At 36.9% G+C, this 18,369-nt stretch overlaps 1 pseudogene; it reads left to right on the top strand.

The window, feature by feature from the left end:
• The first annotated feature begins 16,945 nt into the window (after positions 1 to 16,945).
• On the top strand, positions 16,946 to 17,528 carry LOC101358728 (protein tyrosine phosphatase type IVA 1 pseudogene; annotated as a pseudogene).
• Positions 17,529 to 18,369: the final 841 nt, after the last annotated feature.

Here is an 18,369-nt window from a genome sequence, read left to right as displayed (position 1 = left end):
CGTGCTGCATTAGCTGGTAGGGGACCTCTGCATGAATCTCTCCTTGCTCTCCATTCTCTGTCAGTTTTCTCACTCCATTTGGTGCTTGGCTGAGTTCTTTTTCTCTTCATTTGATGTTTTAGGGTTTCAGGATTGTTGTATTCTCTGTTCGGCTTAGTTTTTCAGATCTTTGCTGTAGAGGGACAGCGTGGCACTTCTACCTAGAGTGCCATTTTGCCAGAACTCCTATTTATTTATTTTTATGGTGATTTAAGTGAAAGTTTACAGCTCATGTTAGTTTCTCATACATAAATTTATACACACACTGTTATGTGACCCTTGTTTCTGTTCCTATAATGTGACAGCACACTTCTCCTTTCCACCGCAGATTTCCCATAACCACTCAACAAGCTCCTGTCCCTTTCTGCCTTCTCATCTAGCCTCAGGATGGGAGCTGGCCATTTAGTCTCCTGTATCTACTTGAACTAAGAAGCACATGCTTCATGAGTATCATTTTATATTTTATAGTCCAGTCTAATCTTTTTCTGAAGAGTTGGTTTTGGGAACGGTTTTTGTTCTGGGTTAACAGAGAGTCTGGGGGTCATGTCTTCTGGGGTTCCTCCAGTCACTTTCAGACCATTAATTTCATCTTTTTACTAGAATTTGAGTTCTGCACCCCACTTTTCTCTTGCTCCATCAGAGACTGTCTGTTGTGTTCCCTGTCAGGTTGGTCACTGGTGGTAACTGGGCACCATTTAGTTCTTCAAGTGTCAGGCTGATGGAGTCTCTGGTTTATGTGGCCCTTTGTCTTTTGGGCTAATATTTTCCTTGTGTCTTTGGTGTGTTTCATTCTCCTTTGCTCCAGGTGAGTCAAGACCAATTGATGCATCTTAGATGGCCACTCACTAGTTTTTAATACCCTAGACACCACTTACCAAAGTGGAATGCAGAACATTTTCTTAATAAACTTTGTTACGCCAATTGACCTAGATGTCCCCTGAAACCATGGTCCCCAGGCCCCTGACACTGCTACTGTCTCCCTTGAAGTGTTTGTTTATAATCAGGAAAATTTTTAGCTTTTAGTTTAGTCCAATTGTGTTGACTTACCCTGTATTGTGTGTTGTCCTTCCCTTACCTAAGACAATTCTTATCTACTATCTAGTTAGTGAACTCCCCTCTCCCTCCCTCACCCCCCTCCTAACCATCAAAGAATGTTTTCTTCTGTGTTTAAACCTTCCCTTCAGTTCTTATAACAGTGGTCTTATAAAATATTTGTCCCTTTGCCACAGAATAATTTCACTCAGCATAATGCCTTCCACTTTCATCCATGTTATGAAATGTTTTGCAGATTCATCCTTGTTCTTTATCATTGCGTAGTATTCCATTGTATGACTATACCATAATTTGTTTATCCATTCATCCGCTTACGGGCACCTAGGTTTTTTCCATCTTTTCGCTATCATGAACAGTGTTGCAATGAACATGGGTGTGTATATATCTATTCGAATGATGGCTCTTATTTCTCTAGGATATATTCAAAGGAGTGGGATTGCTGGATAGTATGGTACTTCTATTTCTAAATTTTTAAGGAGGTGCCAAATCAATTTCTAAAGTAATTGTACCATTTTACATTCCCACCAGGAATGTATAAGTGTTCCAGTCACTCCACAACCTCTGCAACATTTATTATTTTGTGTTGTCTGGATTCATGCTAGCCTTGTTGGGTGAGATGGTATCTCACTGTAGTTTTGATTTGCATTTCTCTAATAGCTAATGATCGTGAGCATTTCTTCATGTGTCTGTTAGCTACCTGAATGTCTTCTTCTTTAAAGTGTCTGTTCATATCCTTTGCCCATATTTTAATTGGGTTATTTGTCTTTTTGTGGTTGAAGTTTTGCAGTATCTTGTAGATTTTAGAGATTAGACCCTGATCTGATATGTCGTAGCCAAAACTTTTTTCCCAGTCTGTAGGTTGTCTTTTTACTCTTTTGGTGAAGTCTTTTGTTGGGTATAAGCGTTTGATTTTTAGGAGCTCCAGTTATCTAGTTTCTCTTTTGGTGTTTGTCTTTGGTAGTTATGTTTTGTATTCTGTTTATGCCATGTATTATGGCTCCTAGCAGCGTCCTTAATTTTCTTCCACGATCTTTATCATTTTAGAGTTTATATTTAGGTCTTTGATCCATTTTGAGTTATGTTTTGTATATGGTGTGAGGTATGGGTCTTGTTTCAGTTTTTTGCAGATGGATATCCAGTTATGCCAGCACCATTTGTTGAAGAGACTGTCTTTTCCCCATTTAATGGACTTTGGGCTTTTCTCAAATATCAGCTGCTCATAGGTGGATGAATTTATGTCTAGATTCTCAATTCTGTTCCATTGGTCTAGTGTCTGCTGTTGTACCAGTACCAGGCTGTATAATAGGTTTTAAGATCAGGTAGTGTGAGGTCTCCCACTTTGTTCTTCTTGAGTAATGCTTTACTTATCCAGGGCCTCTTCCATTTCCATATAGAGTTGGTGATTTGTTTCTCCATCTAATTAAAAAATGTCATTGGAATTTGGATAGGGATAGCATTTTATCCTTAGATCACTTTGAGTAGAACTGACATTTTCGCTATGTTGAGTGTTCCTATCCGTGAGCAGAATGTTTTTCCACTTATGTAGGTCTTTTTTGGTTTCTTGCAGTAGTGTCTTGTAGTTTTCTTTGTATAGGTCTTTTGCATCTCTGGTTAGATTTATTCCTAAGTATTTTATCTTCTTGGGGGCTGTTGTAAATGGTATTGATTTGGTGATTTCCTCTTAGAAGTTCTCTTTGTTGGTGTAGAGGAATCCAACTGATTTTTGTGTTTGTCTTGTATCCTGATATTTTGCTGAAATCTTCTATTATTTCCGGTAGTTTTCTTGTGGATTCTTTGGGGTTTTCTGTGTATAGATCATATCACCTACAAATAGAGATAATTTTAATTCTTCCTTACCAATTTAGATGTCCTTTACTTCTTTTTCTAGTCTAATTTCTCTTGTTAGGACCTCCAGCACAATGTTGAATAAGAGTGGTGTCATGGATTGAATTATGTCCCCCCAAAAATGTATGTGTCAATTTGGCTGGGCCATGATTCCTGGTACTGTGTGATTTTCCTATATGTTGTAAATCCTGCCTCTATGATGTTAGTGAGGGAGGATGGGTGACAGTTGTACTAGTAAGGCGGAATTCATCTTACAAGACTGGATTGTGTCCTGAGGCAATCCCTTGAGATATCAAAGACAGAAGTGAACAGTGAGACAGGGGGACCTCATACCATCAAGAAAGCAGTGCCAGGAGCAGAGCACGTCCTTTGGACCAGGGTCCCTGTGTAGAGAAGCTCCTAGTCCAGGGGAACACTGGACAGAGAGAAAAAGGCTTCCCCTGGAGGTGACGCGCTGAATTTGGACTTTTAGCCTGCTTTGACTGTGAGGAAATAAACTCTCTTCATTAAAACCATCCACTTGTGGTATTTCTGTTATAGCAGCACTAAATGACTAAGACAAGTGATAATAAAGGGCATCCTTGTCTGGTTTCCACTCTCAAGGGGAATGCTTTCATTCCCTCTCCATTTAGGAGGATGTTGGCTGTTGGCTTTGTATAAATGCCTTTTATTATGTTGAGGAATTTCCCTTTTATTCGTATCTTGCTGAGTTGGGAGAAATTAGTCTAAAGGACTAATAGTCAACATGAATCACAGCGTACATGACCCCGAGACCAGAAGAACTAGATGGTGCCTGAGTACCACTGCTGACCGCACTGACCGGGATTACAATAGAGAGTTCCAGGCAAAACAGGAGAAAAATGTAGAACAAAAATCAAATCCATAAAAAAGATCAGACTTATTTGTCTGACAGAGATTGGAGAACACCTGAGACTATCGCCCTATGACACCCTTCTAACATGGAACTGAAGCCATTCCCGGGAACCACTTTTCAACCAAACAATAGGCAAGCCTACAAATAAACAGTAACAGCCTATAGGAACAATCTCCTCAGAACAGTTAATTATGTGATACCAAGAGGGCAACATCTGCCCAAAAGTAAAAACGAGAAGGCAGGAAGAGTTGGGAAAACTGGAGAAAAACTAATGGTGAATCCAGGGAAGAAGAGGGGAGTGCTGACACATTGAGGGGACTGCAACCAGCATCTTGGAACATTCCGTGTACAAATTGTTGAATGGGAAATTGTTTTGCTCTGTATACCTTCACCCAAATCACAATAAAATATTTTAAGACAATAATAAAGAAAACTGATAAATGAATCAATCTGATATCAGTTTGAGAAGAACAAAAGTTTCCCAGGAAGAAGCAAGAAATGTAGTGATTTTTAGCGTGAGGAAAGCAGTTCCATTATGTGCACTGCTTTTCTAGCATTACAATACAATGTTTTCATTGGAATTTACAGATAATCAATAAATTTGTGTGAAGAACAATCATTGTAGATTTCTTCTCAATATCCACATTCAAAATTAATAATAATCAGTAAAATGAGCCCACATTTGATTTGTGCATCAAGGAAAAAAAAGAAATCAACCGTCATCAGTAATCGTCAGTAGGTTCCCCTGAGAAGCATTTTTTTTTCATTATCATTGAAAGCACTGTGTTAAACATTCTTTTATGGTAAGCCTTTTCCAGATAGCATTCCTCCCACTGTGGTTCTGTCAGCAGAAAAAAATAATAGTTTAGTCCATTGGGAAAATTCTCAAAAATGTACAATTTTAAGTAATAGAAAATACAACTTTGAAAATATCAAGTAAGAATTCAACATCTGTAGGTATGTAACAATATCTAGAGTTGCATTTTCTGTAGAAAAAAATAAAGGCAATGTTATCGCTTAGCCAATATTCCACATGCTTCCCCATATAATAGCCTCTATTCCATTAGATTTGGATCACAATTCTACTTTGGGCAAATGGATTGGGAGTGCAAGGGGTGTGAGTTATTGCCTGGGAAAGTAGGTTTTAAAAAATGGATTGTTCTTCCATTCTTCTCATTTATTTCTTCAGCAAGATGGAAGCCATATGTTAAGATTGTGCAGTAAAGATGAAGGGAGACTCCTCATTGTCGTGAAGTCAATTTCCAACTCATAGCCACCCTATAGGACACAACTCCATCATAGGATTTCCAAGGCTATAATCTTTACTGAAGCAGACTTTGACTGCTTTCAAAGGGAGTCATGAATTACTGAATGCAGAAAAACCTTCATCAAATTACATCTGATTTCTCTTGAGGGATAAGGAAATCTTTATGTTTTACGTTACTGACTTGTTAGTGTTGCTGTTGTTGTTGTTGCAGTGGTCAGTGTATTTAATCTTGTTAATACACCTAGAGCCCAGACTGCATAGTGGTTAAAGCTCTTGACTGCTAACTGAAATGTTAGAGGTTCAAACGCAGAAGGTGGTGCATAGGAGGAAAGATTTACAGCCTTGAATATCCTATGGGGCAGTTCTACTCTATCCTATAAGATTACTATTAATAAGAATTGACTTGAAGGTAGTGAGTTTGGTTTGGGTTTTAATACACCCAGGAACGTTCAGTGTCCCAGTGGTTAAGAGCTTGACTGCTTACAAAAAGGTCAGCAGTTTGAATCTGCCATCTGCTCCTTGGAAACCCTATGGAGCTGTTCTACTCTGTCCTATAGGGCTACTATGAGTTGGAATCAACTTGGTGGCAACGGATTTGGTTTGGTTTGGTTTAGGAATGTTCACGGTTGAGTGGAGCAATGAAACAGCAGCTCATATACCTAGTAAATTGTGGAATTGTTTCATGAAAATGTGTCTTCTGAATTTAAATCCCATGTTCTTTTGTTTTGTTTTGCTTTTCTCTGCTCTTGAAGTAGGAGTAGGGTTAAGGGAAGAAGAGATGTGGCTATATTTGTAATCTTGGAGAGGCTAATGATGCAAAAAAGCAGAGGAAATTCACGAAAAGAAGACCCAGGTAAAAGATGGAAAGGGAGGAAAAATTAAAGTGCTTGGCTTTTAAAATAAAGGAACATCTTTTTATCTGTGCACAAAGTGAAAGAAGGGATGATTAAAGACGTATGTTGTTGTTGCTCTTAGGTGCCGTCGAGTAGGTTCTGACTTATAGGAACCCTATGTACTACAGAACAAACAGCTACCCAGTCCTGTGCCATCTTCCCAATTGTTGTGACTTTTGAACCCATTGTTGGCAGCCACTGTGTCAATCCTTCTTATTGAGGATCTTCTTCTCTTTCACTGACTTTTCACTTTACCAAGCATGACATCCTTTTCCAGGGATTGATCCCTCCTGATAACATGCCCAAAGTATGTGAGACGAAGTCTCGCCATTCTTGCATCTATGGAGCATTCTGGCTGTACCTCCTCTGAGACAGATTTGTTTTTTAGGCAGTACATGGTATATTCGATATTCTTCACCAACACCATAATTCAAAGGTGTCCATTCTTCTTTGGTCTTCCTTAGTCATTGTCCAACTTTCATATGCATATGAGGTGATTGAAAATACCATGGCTTGTGTCAGGTGCATCTTAGTGACTTACTGTTTTTTAATACTTTAAAGATGTCTTTTGCAACAGATTTGCCCAATGCACTATGTCGTTTGGTTTCTTGACTGCTGCTTCAATAGGCATTGATTGTGAATCCAAGTAAAATGAAATCCTTGACAACTTGAATATTTTCCCTGTTTATCATGATGTTGCTTATTGGTCCAATTGTGAGGATTTTTGTTTTCTTTATGTTGAGGTGTGATATACATACATATTTGAAGCTTATACATTAATAAGCAACATTTTTAGCAAGTGAAGGCACCAAACTTGGGGACTGACAAAAAGCAAGAAAGAGAGAGACAGAGGGAGGGAGGGAGAACAGAGGGAAGGAAGGAAGGAAGGAAAAATTCAATAGGAACAGTGGCCAGAAGTTAATTAAGTTTAAATATATACGGGAGATGGGAAGGTGATTAATGTCAGTAAATATACAGTTCTTTTTGAAAAAGTAAATTGAGATTCATGATATTCTTCTGCAATACTAAGCAATGTTCAAAAAAGAGTTGACAAAATGAATGGTGAGATCTATTCATGTTTGGAGAGTGTTGAAGCAGAAGAACATTAAAAAGTAATAATGAAATGTTAAACTTGCATTAAGCACATGATAACAAACATTCTAGAATATGTAAGCTAATGGGATGTCAAGATAACAAATAGAAAAGTTTATATTTGTGTTATAGATGCTGAAAACACTGAAGGAACTGCTATAATTTACTAGATTGTCTTCAATCTGCCCTGTGTACTTAAAAAGATAAACACTAACCATTTATACATTTTGCATTTTATTTATGCAACCCTAAACATATGTTTTTAAGGAGATCCAATATAAACTTTCCCAAATTATTGGATTCTATGGACTGTGGGGCAAATTAATAATAATTAATAATAAAGTCAAGTCTACTTAACTAGGCAGGACTAACCTCTACTGGAAGCGCTGGGGCTGCAGTAAAGTGATATGGCTGCTAACCAAAAGGTTGGCAGTTCAAATCCACCAGCTGCTCCTTGGAAGCTCTATGGGGCAGTTCTACTCTGTCCTATAGGGTCACTATGAGTCAAAATCAACTCAATGGCAACAGGTTTAACAGGTTTTAAATTGTGCTAAAGTTGGGAAAGATCCAAAGTTATGATAATGTTTACAATCAAGGAATAATGTAGTCAAGAAAAATATTTGACCATGTTTCTTTCTAAATGTGAGAGAAATACTATAATGAAGCACGAGTATATTCATAGTTTATATATCTACAGAGAAGATGAAATCAATTACCATTTATTTGATCCATTTGATTTTTTTAGCTTCTTAACGCAACCTCCTGCATGGGAAGTAGATGAACTCAATCTTCAAATAAGTTCTACATTTGATGAAATTATGTCATAGTTAAGTCACTCTAAGGTTGTAAGTTAAACACTTAGACTTAACTCTTTGTACTATTAAAACAGTAATTATAAATAATCAGTATAATATTATATTTTGTAATATTTATGAGCAATATGAACAAGAAAGTTGAAGTCATGTCTTTATATGACTTTTGGCAAGTACTTTAAACATATCATTAAACTTGTCGATGCATAACTATTTATGTGATGATAAAATAATAATGAAACCCAAAAAGCTGTATGAAAAGGAGACCATGTTTAAATCAGGTGATACTCTGACAATTATTACTGATGATCCTATAATATCCCTGTTTTGACACATCTAAAACATTAGCAAGGCTTACCAGGCCAGATCAGCAAGCAGTACCTTAAGTCAGTTATAACCTCTAGGATGGAGAATTACACAGGATTTAGAGTTCCCATGGGAACTTCTGGTAGGAATCTAAGTGCTTGAACACATAGACTGTTTCAAAAGCTTCAAGCATCCCTCCAAATAAATAACAGAGCAATAAATCAGCCCTTTAGTCATTCAATTATTTCATGATATTAAATGGACAAGAGATATTTTCAAAATCTGCTTTAGAGAAAGGAAACAAAATGGCTGATATGGCAACAAACAAAATCCATATTCTCCCTTTTGCATCCAGTAATTCATTTTTAGCCTATGTAATAACTGAAGACAGAAAATGTAGTTTCTAATTCCATGATAGTAGGTAACTAGTAGATAACTATTAACATGATAGACAATTAATTTATCTTAAGTAGTCTACCAAAGGTACTTATCCTGTCATGATGATATTACAATACTTTTATTATGGCTTTGCAATGCAAAAAGAACTCATTGTAGTTACATGGTCTTAAAATACCATAATGATGTCATATGTTATATAATAATAAAACAGTAGATTCAAATAATGATGAGAATTTGAATGAAAGAGTTTTAAATACATGCAAGGATATGTTACAAATTTGCAGGATGTGAATTTCTGACATTCTTATATTTTAGTCCTACATTCTCAAATTTTTTTAAATTAATGACCACTTAGTCATGTTGAGTATCTATTTTTGCCTTTATGTGTGTTGAGAGACAGAAAGAAAGAGAAAGACTGATAGACTGATATTCCAAATAAGCAGAGTCTTTGGATATAAGTATTGATCACTATTTCAGGTTATTATTTTTTGCAGATTATCCCATTGATTTCTGTCTGTTTCCAAGAGCAACCAAATTTTCAAATATTTTAGGGCAGTATTTTAATTCTTTCCAAGGAGCTCTTATGGCACAATGGTTAAGCATTTAGCTGCTAATGGAAATGGCAGTTAGAATCCATCCAGCAGTTCAATGGGAGAAAGACCTGGCAATCTGCTCCCATAAAGATTACAGCCAAGAAAACCCTATGGGGCAGTTCTTCTCTGTCACAAGGAGTTGCTGTGAGTCTAAATCAACTGAACAGCACCTAGCAACAACAATTTAAATTATTTCAGTAATAATTTCCTTACCAATTCTCGATGACTTTAAAGGCAAAAAAGGTGTTCTCCCACTCCATCTATGAACAAGTCATAATTCTTCAGGGGTATAGTTATCTCTGAGATTAGCTTTAATAAGTAAATGACTGTCCAAGGAAATTCATATTAAGTTCTGCAACATTTTTTGGGATGTATTCATGAAAAAAAATCATGATAACTGTCTTAGTCTGTGTTCTCTAGAGAAGCAAAATGAATGAAATGTATATATAAATATATACAAAAAGATTTCTCAAGGAAATGCCTCATGCAGCTGTGGAGGCTGGGAAGTACCAATTCTGTGGGTCAAGTGTTAGGCTGGAGGCTTCTCCTATTTCACGTAGTTGCAGGGGCTGAGGAACCCAAGATCACTAGGTCAGATGACAGACGGTTGGCCCCACAGGGCTGTGGAAGCTGAGGAATCCCAGAATCAGCAGTCGGATGGCAGGCTGTTGGCTCACATCCCAAGAACCAGAGGTCAGAGGATGACAATTCTAATGCAGGATCCAGAGCCAGCAAGGGAGGTTTGCCAGAATGTTCATATATATATATATATATATATATATATAATATGCTAACCACACCCCCAAGGAAACTCCCTTTATAGTTAATTGGCTGATGACATCAGATCACATCATAGAGGATATCTACATCATTATATAACTGCCAAATTATATCATTGCATAACTGCCAAACCACTGAGAATAATGGCTCAGCCAAGTTGACACACAACTGGAACCATCACAATCACATATTATTATTATATTAGTACTGCAGGCTTATTGTATAAAATTCACAAAATAAAAACAGAGGCCTTAAATCACCCCAGTCCCAATATGGATATATTCTTTAAAATTATTAGCTTCTTCGATAGTGACTCTAGAGCTAATTAGGACAATCATTAAAATATTTAAGTTTTACCTTTTCACTACAAACGATTGACCACTAAATAAGTGTTTAGTGGAAAAATGGTTTGCAATTATCTACAACTCTCTTGAAGCAATCATTTAAGATTGGATGTGACTTTTCATTGATCATTCTTCATCAGATTTGATCCAGTGAAGCACAGAGACTAAAGGGAATGAAAAATGATAAAGAATACTCTTTATTGGGATAGCAACATTGATGCAGATAGATGCATATTTGACTCAAACAAATAAGCACTGGTAATCTAATAATCCAAGAAGATACAACTCATTGTTGTTTAACTGAAACTCCTCATTTTATTACATTATTCAAACCAATGGGAGAATAGTTTTAGGCAGGGCTTCGAATAGGTTCTACCTGTTTCAGTCATCGCCAAGGAAGTGAAACCGAAACAGACCCAATTTTTTTAAATTTGGGTGAATTGGGACAATAACCAGAATGAGGAAAATTATGGGTAGAAGGCCTGCTAAAGCCTAATCTCCCTCATAGAAAATAAGGGCAGTGCACGTGTTGCATAGCAACCAAATCTCTTGCCCAGTGAATTTTGAGCGGAGTCAGAAACAGTGGTGCCCTACTCAAAGATGGTGATGGTGGCTGACCTTGCTGCTTTGAATGTATGTCACTCTACACAGTTGTGCCAATAATCCAGTCTCACACATTCGGCTCCCGAAAGGGCCCCTCTTCTGAGTCTTCCATTCCAGGACTTCGACCCCTAATTTTTTCCAGTACTGGTTATTGTTCTAAATCACCAACATTGTAAAAATTTGGGTCATTCTGGTTTCACTTCATTGGCTATTACTGATCTGGTATGAACCAGTTTGAAGCCCTGGTTGTAGGTACAAGCTGGTTGCCTCTCTTGGAGAAGTTTTAAAAAGAAATACTATCCTAAATATGTGTAACTGTTCATTTTTGTTTCTCTTTGCTAACCTATTGTTTCCGATATTTTGTGAAAACAAAATGGTAAAGAGTAAAGAAAATATTTCCAGTACACTAGAAATAGTTTGAGTATAAGATGCATTTCCCTTTTCGTTGCCAATGCCGAAAGTTGCAATGATCAAACGCTTTTCGAGATATATCACATTAAAGATCCCTGAAGTGGAGATGGTAACGGTTTATCACCTCAGGTTGTCAGTGTGTTTGCTTCTGGGAATGAAGTAAAAAGCTCAAGTTAGCTGAGATTCCCAGGGTGCTGCACCACCACCAGTGCACTCCCTTGAGCAAGAGGAGTATTTGTTCTGTTGTCAGCCTTGTTGACTTCTCATTTGAGTGGGTAAATTCCAAATAGATAAAAATGCTGCCTTTTTATTCTCAATGCTAAAAGCTCCCTAAGATGCAAAATATGTAAAATAAAATCTACTATATGAAGACATTAAAACAGTAAACATGCTACTCTTTATAATGTGTATGTATATATTTAACTCAAATAATCAAAGCATAATAAAATAAATAAAAAAAAACACTACCGTCTAGTCAATTCTGACTTTTCGTGACCCTATAATACAGAGTAGGACTACCCCATAGAGGTTCCAAAGCTGTAATCTTCAGAGAAACAAACTGCCACGTCTTTCTCCCACTGAGCAGCTGGTGGATTCGAACTGACGACCTTTCAGTTGGCAGCCTAACACTTAACCACTGTGCCACCAAAACAAAAGAAACAAACCCATTGTCGTCAAGTCGATTGCAACTCATAGTGACCCCACAGCACAGAATAGAACTGCCCCATAGGGTTTCCAAGGAGTGTCTGGTGGATTGAAACTGCTAACCTTTTGGTTATCAAGTGAGCTCTGCACCACCAGGGCTCCTTAATAAAATAAATAGGGTAGAAAAATAAACAACATGAAAAGCAAAGAATAGGCAGAGAAATGCATGCAATATTGTTATATATGATTGGAAACACAGTGGGTATCTATAAAACACATGGAATTGGTCATTGAGATCCTTAATTAGCTTTGCCCCATTGCCTGGGTGGTTGAGCAGAGAAACTTGACTGCTGATTGGGTTTTCAGATTTGGTTTCCGGGATAACCTAATAACCAGACCAATCATTTACACTCTGGTTATTTTGATACCCCAGTGACTCAAATTGCCCATTTCATAAACTTATCCAGTGCTTATATCTCAACTTTTAGTGACTGAAGTGATCAGCCACAGAGTAATGATCAGAGTACTTAATTTTGAAACATAAAATTGGGGAATGAGAGAAGAAAAGAGAAAGAACCCATATCCCCAACATCTAAGAAGTGATATAAAGAATAAAGTTTCCTTTTCATACTATAAATGTTCATCAGTATTTTTCTTATTTCTAAATTAAAATCTGAACAACCTCCTTGTAACTTTCCTTAGGTGACCAAAAGTCAGATTACTGAGAGAAATCAGGGAAAATCAGTTTGCTTCAGTGCATATTAATGAAGACTGCATATTCATGATAGTTGAATGGCATTATTTAACTGATTATAATTATACAACCAATTAGGTATTTGTTTAACTCAAGTTTGCCCAGGAAAAATGTCACAAAATTCTTGCAAACCTGGTTACTGCTAAATTTCAATTGTCATGGAATATAAAACCGCTCCCTAAGTAATATAGGAACCACCATTTATCTTCTCTTCAAGGCAGCTTAAGCTTTAAATGCTTTTTTTTTTTTTTTGGTTTTTTAGTGACATTTACGGCAAGAAGAATCTTCTCCAAAAAGACTGACTGTTATAGGATATGGGAACACAGATCTCTCTTGGGTATATTTTTTTACCAGCATTCCAAAAGTCAAAGGCAGGCTGTATCACTGCAGGTGTTCAAACAAACTTATATTGATAGATCTTTTCTCTACTCCTGATCTGAGCAGTTTTTCCCCCATATCAGCAAACCTCTGGGTACAGGCATTTTGTCAGATATAATAAACTCTAGTTAGTTTTTTAGATAAGTGTTTTTTCTCTAGAGAATTTTTGCTAAGAGACTTCACCTTAAACTCTACAAAATATATGCATTTGGTAAAGTTAAAAGTTAAAAACATTCTCTGTTGAAGATCTTGTATGTACTGTATTTTTCACAAATTAGGTGTACCTTCAATGTTTGTTTGCCAACCTCACCCTCCCCACACAAAGCATTTTCTTAATTGTGCTATGCTAATATTTTTACAGCAATATGTAAAAAAAAATTGGCATAGATGCGTTTATGAAAATACCTTGTGGGAGGAGAGTGTGGTTGGCAAACAAAAGTAGAAGGTGTGCATTATTTGCGTAAAACTAAGGTAATTATCATATTGGCTTTTAGGTTTAATATTAAAATGGTTATTTTATTTATGTGGCTTTTGTTTAAAAGTTAGCCAAGAAACTGAGGCATAGGAAATAAGGTAAGAAAGCTTTGTTGCTGTTGTTGTTAAAAAGGAAGAAATACTCACCCTATGCCTCCTCTCTAGAGTTCTTTATTCATTTCTAGGGGCAAAATGACAAGAATGTAGTTGCAGTAGCATGCTAGTACAGAGTTTACTTTCCCGGCGGAAAATAAGCACACAGACCACAGTCGCAGAATCCAGAAAGCCCACAGGAACCATGTGAAAAAAACAGAAGACCAGAAAATATAGACTATCAGTGAATGCACAGATTCCTAGGCTATCGGACCTTCTGCCTTGAGAGATGGTTCTTACTCAAAAATGTAGATAATTTAGGGGAGGCACTATCTCAGTTTAGAATTTAGAAACTGTTTTAGTTTATACACCATTTGTCATCATCTTAGGTCCTATACAGAGATGGTTATAAATCAAGGAATATTTATTTAAATAAACATCTACTGCGCATACTTAATCCATGACTGTTACAGTTTGGGCTCCTCCAGAAGTAGAATTTATTTAAGAGTGTTCTCAGAAACAACAGCTAAAGGGTAAGGAAAGGAAGTGAAATTGGGCACAGAGAAACTTTGGACCACAGTGTAGTCATGGCAATGCCTCAGACAACCCCACAGAAATCCCTGAGCCTAGGATAGCCCTTCAGAGTTATCCTCAATGGGGCAAGAGGGCCAGTCCTATATATTTCCCAATACCGTCGAGTTGACTTTGACTCAGCAACCCTATAGGACAGAGTAGAAATGCCTCATAGGGTTTCCAAGGAATGACTGATGGATTCAAACTGCCGACCTTCTGGTTAGCAGCCATAGCTGTTAACCACTTTGCCACCTGGGCTCCATACTTCTCAAAAGACCTATCATTTTTGTTTTTGTAGAAGAATCATTTTAATCAGGCTTTCACAAGAAGGCCTTAGACAGCGGCTCTGTGTACTCAAGGGGAATTTGTAGAAAAGAACCACCACTGATGGTTTATAACTAAATCCACTCCCAGCAGTTGGGGGAATACTTCTTCATCCTAAAAAGGGATCTGGGTATAACAGCATATCTTTCTCTACAACGAAAATTCGTACTGATAAACACAATGTTCGTGTACGCCTAAAGTAGAGTTGAAATTGTTATATTACAATAAGTTTATAAATGTGTGTGCTGGAGAATATCTTGTTGTGTGTAGGGGGGTTAAATGAGAAAATAAATATTAGAATGATTTAACACATACATTATACTATTTCATGGCATTCTGACTTAATTGAAAATCAGGATCAAGTCTGCTAGTTGATTATGAGAAGTGTAGATACCTGCTATATTATTTTAGCTTCCAAAAATATAAGTGAATAGAATAATATTTTTTAACTCGCATGAATGCTGTGAAGAGCAATTAAATTATATCACAAAAAGCAAACCCATTTTGTACAAGGCAAGCATACTAGCATACCAGCAGCATCCTTTCTATTAGAGGCCTGGATTAAGTAAGTATCACTATTGAGGAACTGGCTATTATATTTTATTCCAATAGAATCTGATCTCCATTTTGTTTGAATAATTTTAGGAGCATCACTACAAAAAAAAAAGAAAAAAAAAGAAAGAAAAGAAACAGGAAAGAGAAAGAGAGAAGGAAAGAAGGAAGGAAGGAGGGAGGAAGAAGGGAAGGAGGGAAGAAAGGAAGAATGGAAGGAAAAAAAAGACATTCAAAATTATTTATCTTCTAAATGAGTAAATCATCTCAAAGAAGGAACTGAGTGGTAAAGTGTCCCACAGGTAAAAGAAGATGTGCTGAGAATGGAACTCAGGTCTCTTGATGTCTCGTTTGTTGCTCTTGTCTCTGCACTAAACTCTAGTGGGATGGATGAACATGTGGTTTCTTAGTGCCAAGTGATCAAGAATCACATGTTGTATGACCCTGGGCTTTTTTTTTTTAAATTCCAGTTCATTAGGTATTAAGCAAAATAACAAGGTGGTGTCCAGAAATAGAATGCCAGCTGAAAAGATAAAGGAAAAAAAAAAAAAGATATGGTCTTAAAACAATTTGAGCAAGTCAGTATTCATTCCCATAGCTATTCTCCACATGAGATAAACATTCTTAAGTTAGTAAGTCATTTGGTCCCACCCATTAACCATGCAGAGCAGTGGTTAAGAGTTCAACTGCTAACCAAAAACTCAGTAGTTGCAATCCACCAACCATCCTTAGAAACCCTATGAGGAAGTTATACCCTGTCCTATAGGGCCACTATGAATGGGAATTGACTTGAGGGCAAAGGTGTTTTTTTTATTATTTTATTAACCATGTAGCAGGCTAAGATGAATTAAAAATCTTTTTTTATATAGCCTTTAGAGAAACTAAACACAAGGTGAAAAATTAACTCACATGGTGAGTTTATTTATTATTATTTTATTTAAAATATATTTCTTTTCAATTAAAGGATTGCTTGTCTGTTACCTCAAAACAACTTTGATTCTGTTTTGTCCTATTCTATGTAATGGAGATATTTTACCCTTTTTCTTTAAATGTTATTTTGATAATTTGAGATTTGTGTTAATTCAGTATCTTTAAAGAATGTTTCCCTATTATTGCCTGAACTACTTTTTCTTATAGTAGGAAATTTATCTTATAAAATTTGGAGTAACAAAAAGACCATTGGCGTACTCGGCGAGTGTATTGGCTCCTTTCGCTGCAAGCAGCTAGGCGACACGCTCTCTTTAGAGACGCTCACTGCTTGTCTTAGAGCCTGGTCCCCCGGCCGCTGCCTGCACCACTGCCACCGCCGCCCAGTGATGACCAGGTCTGCCCCCTGCCCTGCAGCCGATGCCACTGAGTCACCACCGCCTTGGGACCGGCTGTATGATTAGGCCACAATCTTCAATGAGTAAACATGTTCTTCGGTTCTGTTATGTTCTTCGTTATACATTACAGCACGTTACAGCACGACCTCTGTGCAGACAAGTGAACTGTGGTGATTCATTACTACTCCACCAAAAGCCCCATAAGAGCAGTTAACTTGGATACAGAAGTGTTAAATTGAAATCCGCAGAGTAATTTTCAAGAGTTCTGTCCTGGATGGGGTAAACCTCAGTACACTTCCTTTCTATTGCCTCTGTATTACTGGATTGAAGAACTGCTTCTTCTTGTTAGGAGACACATCTCATTTTCCATTACTCCCAACATCATACTCAAAGCACTGAGAATTTCAAGAGGAGTATTTTGAAGTAGACTTCAGTTTCTTTACATCATTTTTGTATTCACTGTTTAAAATTATTTGATAACCCTATTGAGTGCTTTTTAACTAAATTAACGTGGTTCCAATGAACTGCCCAGCTCCTATGGAAGTCATATACAAGAACATGAGATTTCTTACTACAGACAATCCAACCAATATGACCTTAAACAAATTTATAGAAGAACTTGAGAAATATGGAGTTACCACAACAGTAAGAGTCAGACACTGATCTCGTGGAAAAAGAAAGCATCAATGTTCTCAATTGGACTTTTGATGATGGCGCACCACCATCCAACCAGATTGTTGATGACTGGTTAAGTCTTGTAAAAATTAAATTTTGTGAAGAACCTTGTTATTGTATTACTGTTCATTGTGGTGCAGGTTTTGGGAGAGTTCCAGGGCTTGTCTCCTTAGCATTAATTGAAGGTGGCATGAAATGTGAAGATGCAGCAGAGTTCAGAAGACAAAAGCAGCGTGGAGCTTTTAACAGCAAGCAACATTTGTATTTGGAGAAGTATCGTCCTAAAATGCGGCTACGCTTCAAAGACTCCAATGGTCATAGAAACAACTGCTGCATTCGGTACAATGGATGCTTGAGGGTATTACCTTGGAAGTGGAACTTGAGACAGGACCTAATTTGTCATGTATATTTACCACCGTGTTAGTTTGGTGAATAAGTCTAACAAAGCTTTCATAGGAGTATTGAAAAGCAGTTTCACCAAGCTACAAGCTTGACAGAATTGCAACCTCCATGCTTGGGTTACAGTCACATCTGGACACTTAGCAAAGGTTTCTTACTGTTTAGCATTTAAAATGTGCTTATCATTTGTACCAATTGACTCTTCCGGAACTCATGCATTATTGTTATAAAACTTGTTTACATCTATTCCCTTGTCAGAGGCTTATTAATATATAAGAAATGTAGAGAGATTAGGTGGCAAAATGTCCAGCACAATACTTGTATATTTTTAGTATCATACAGATCTAAAAAATCACAGAAACTAAGAACACTCTAGACTTTATGTGGTTTATTCCTTCAGTCATTTCAAACATTGAAAGTAGGACCTCTAGTTTTTTGCCTACTCACTTTTTGTTTACATCTCCCACATTCATACAGTATACATCAGGTTTGCACATTGATTTTTGCTGGATTTTTACCGAGTCTTACAGTGATTGTTTAATGTCTTTCTACAAATCTCATTCTGTGTTTTTATGGAAAACCATTTAGAAAAACCTACATTGTCCAGAAGCACTTGTCTTTAATGTCTCCAGACAGGAAAAAAAAAAAAAAAAAGCCTTACAGTTAATGTTTGCACTTTGGGGAACAATTTAACAGTGAGGGCCTGAAAAAAGTATGAGAGGGGGCTATTAAATATTTTTAGTAAAATGTTGCCTTTGTCTTGCTCAGAACGTGTAGAATATGTTCTTTAATTTAGTAAGTATTTTTAAAAGGTAGAGATGTTTTGTTATCTGAGCTAAAATAATTCTTGTATTAAAATTCTTGTC

This window comes from Trichechus manatus, unplaced genomic scaffold (genome assembly GCF_000243295.1).
Source record: "Trichechus manatus latirostris isolate Lorelei unplaced genomic scaffold, TriManLat1.0 scaffold00369, whole genome shotgun sequence".
Classification (NCBI taxonomy): Eukaryota; Metazoa; Chordata; class Mammalia; order Sirenia; family Trichechidae; genus Trichechus; species Trichechus manatus.
This window is presented reverse-complemented; position numbering and strand designations above follow the sequence as displayed.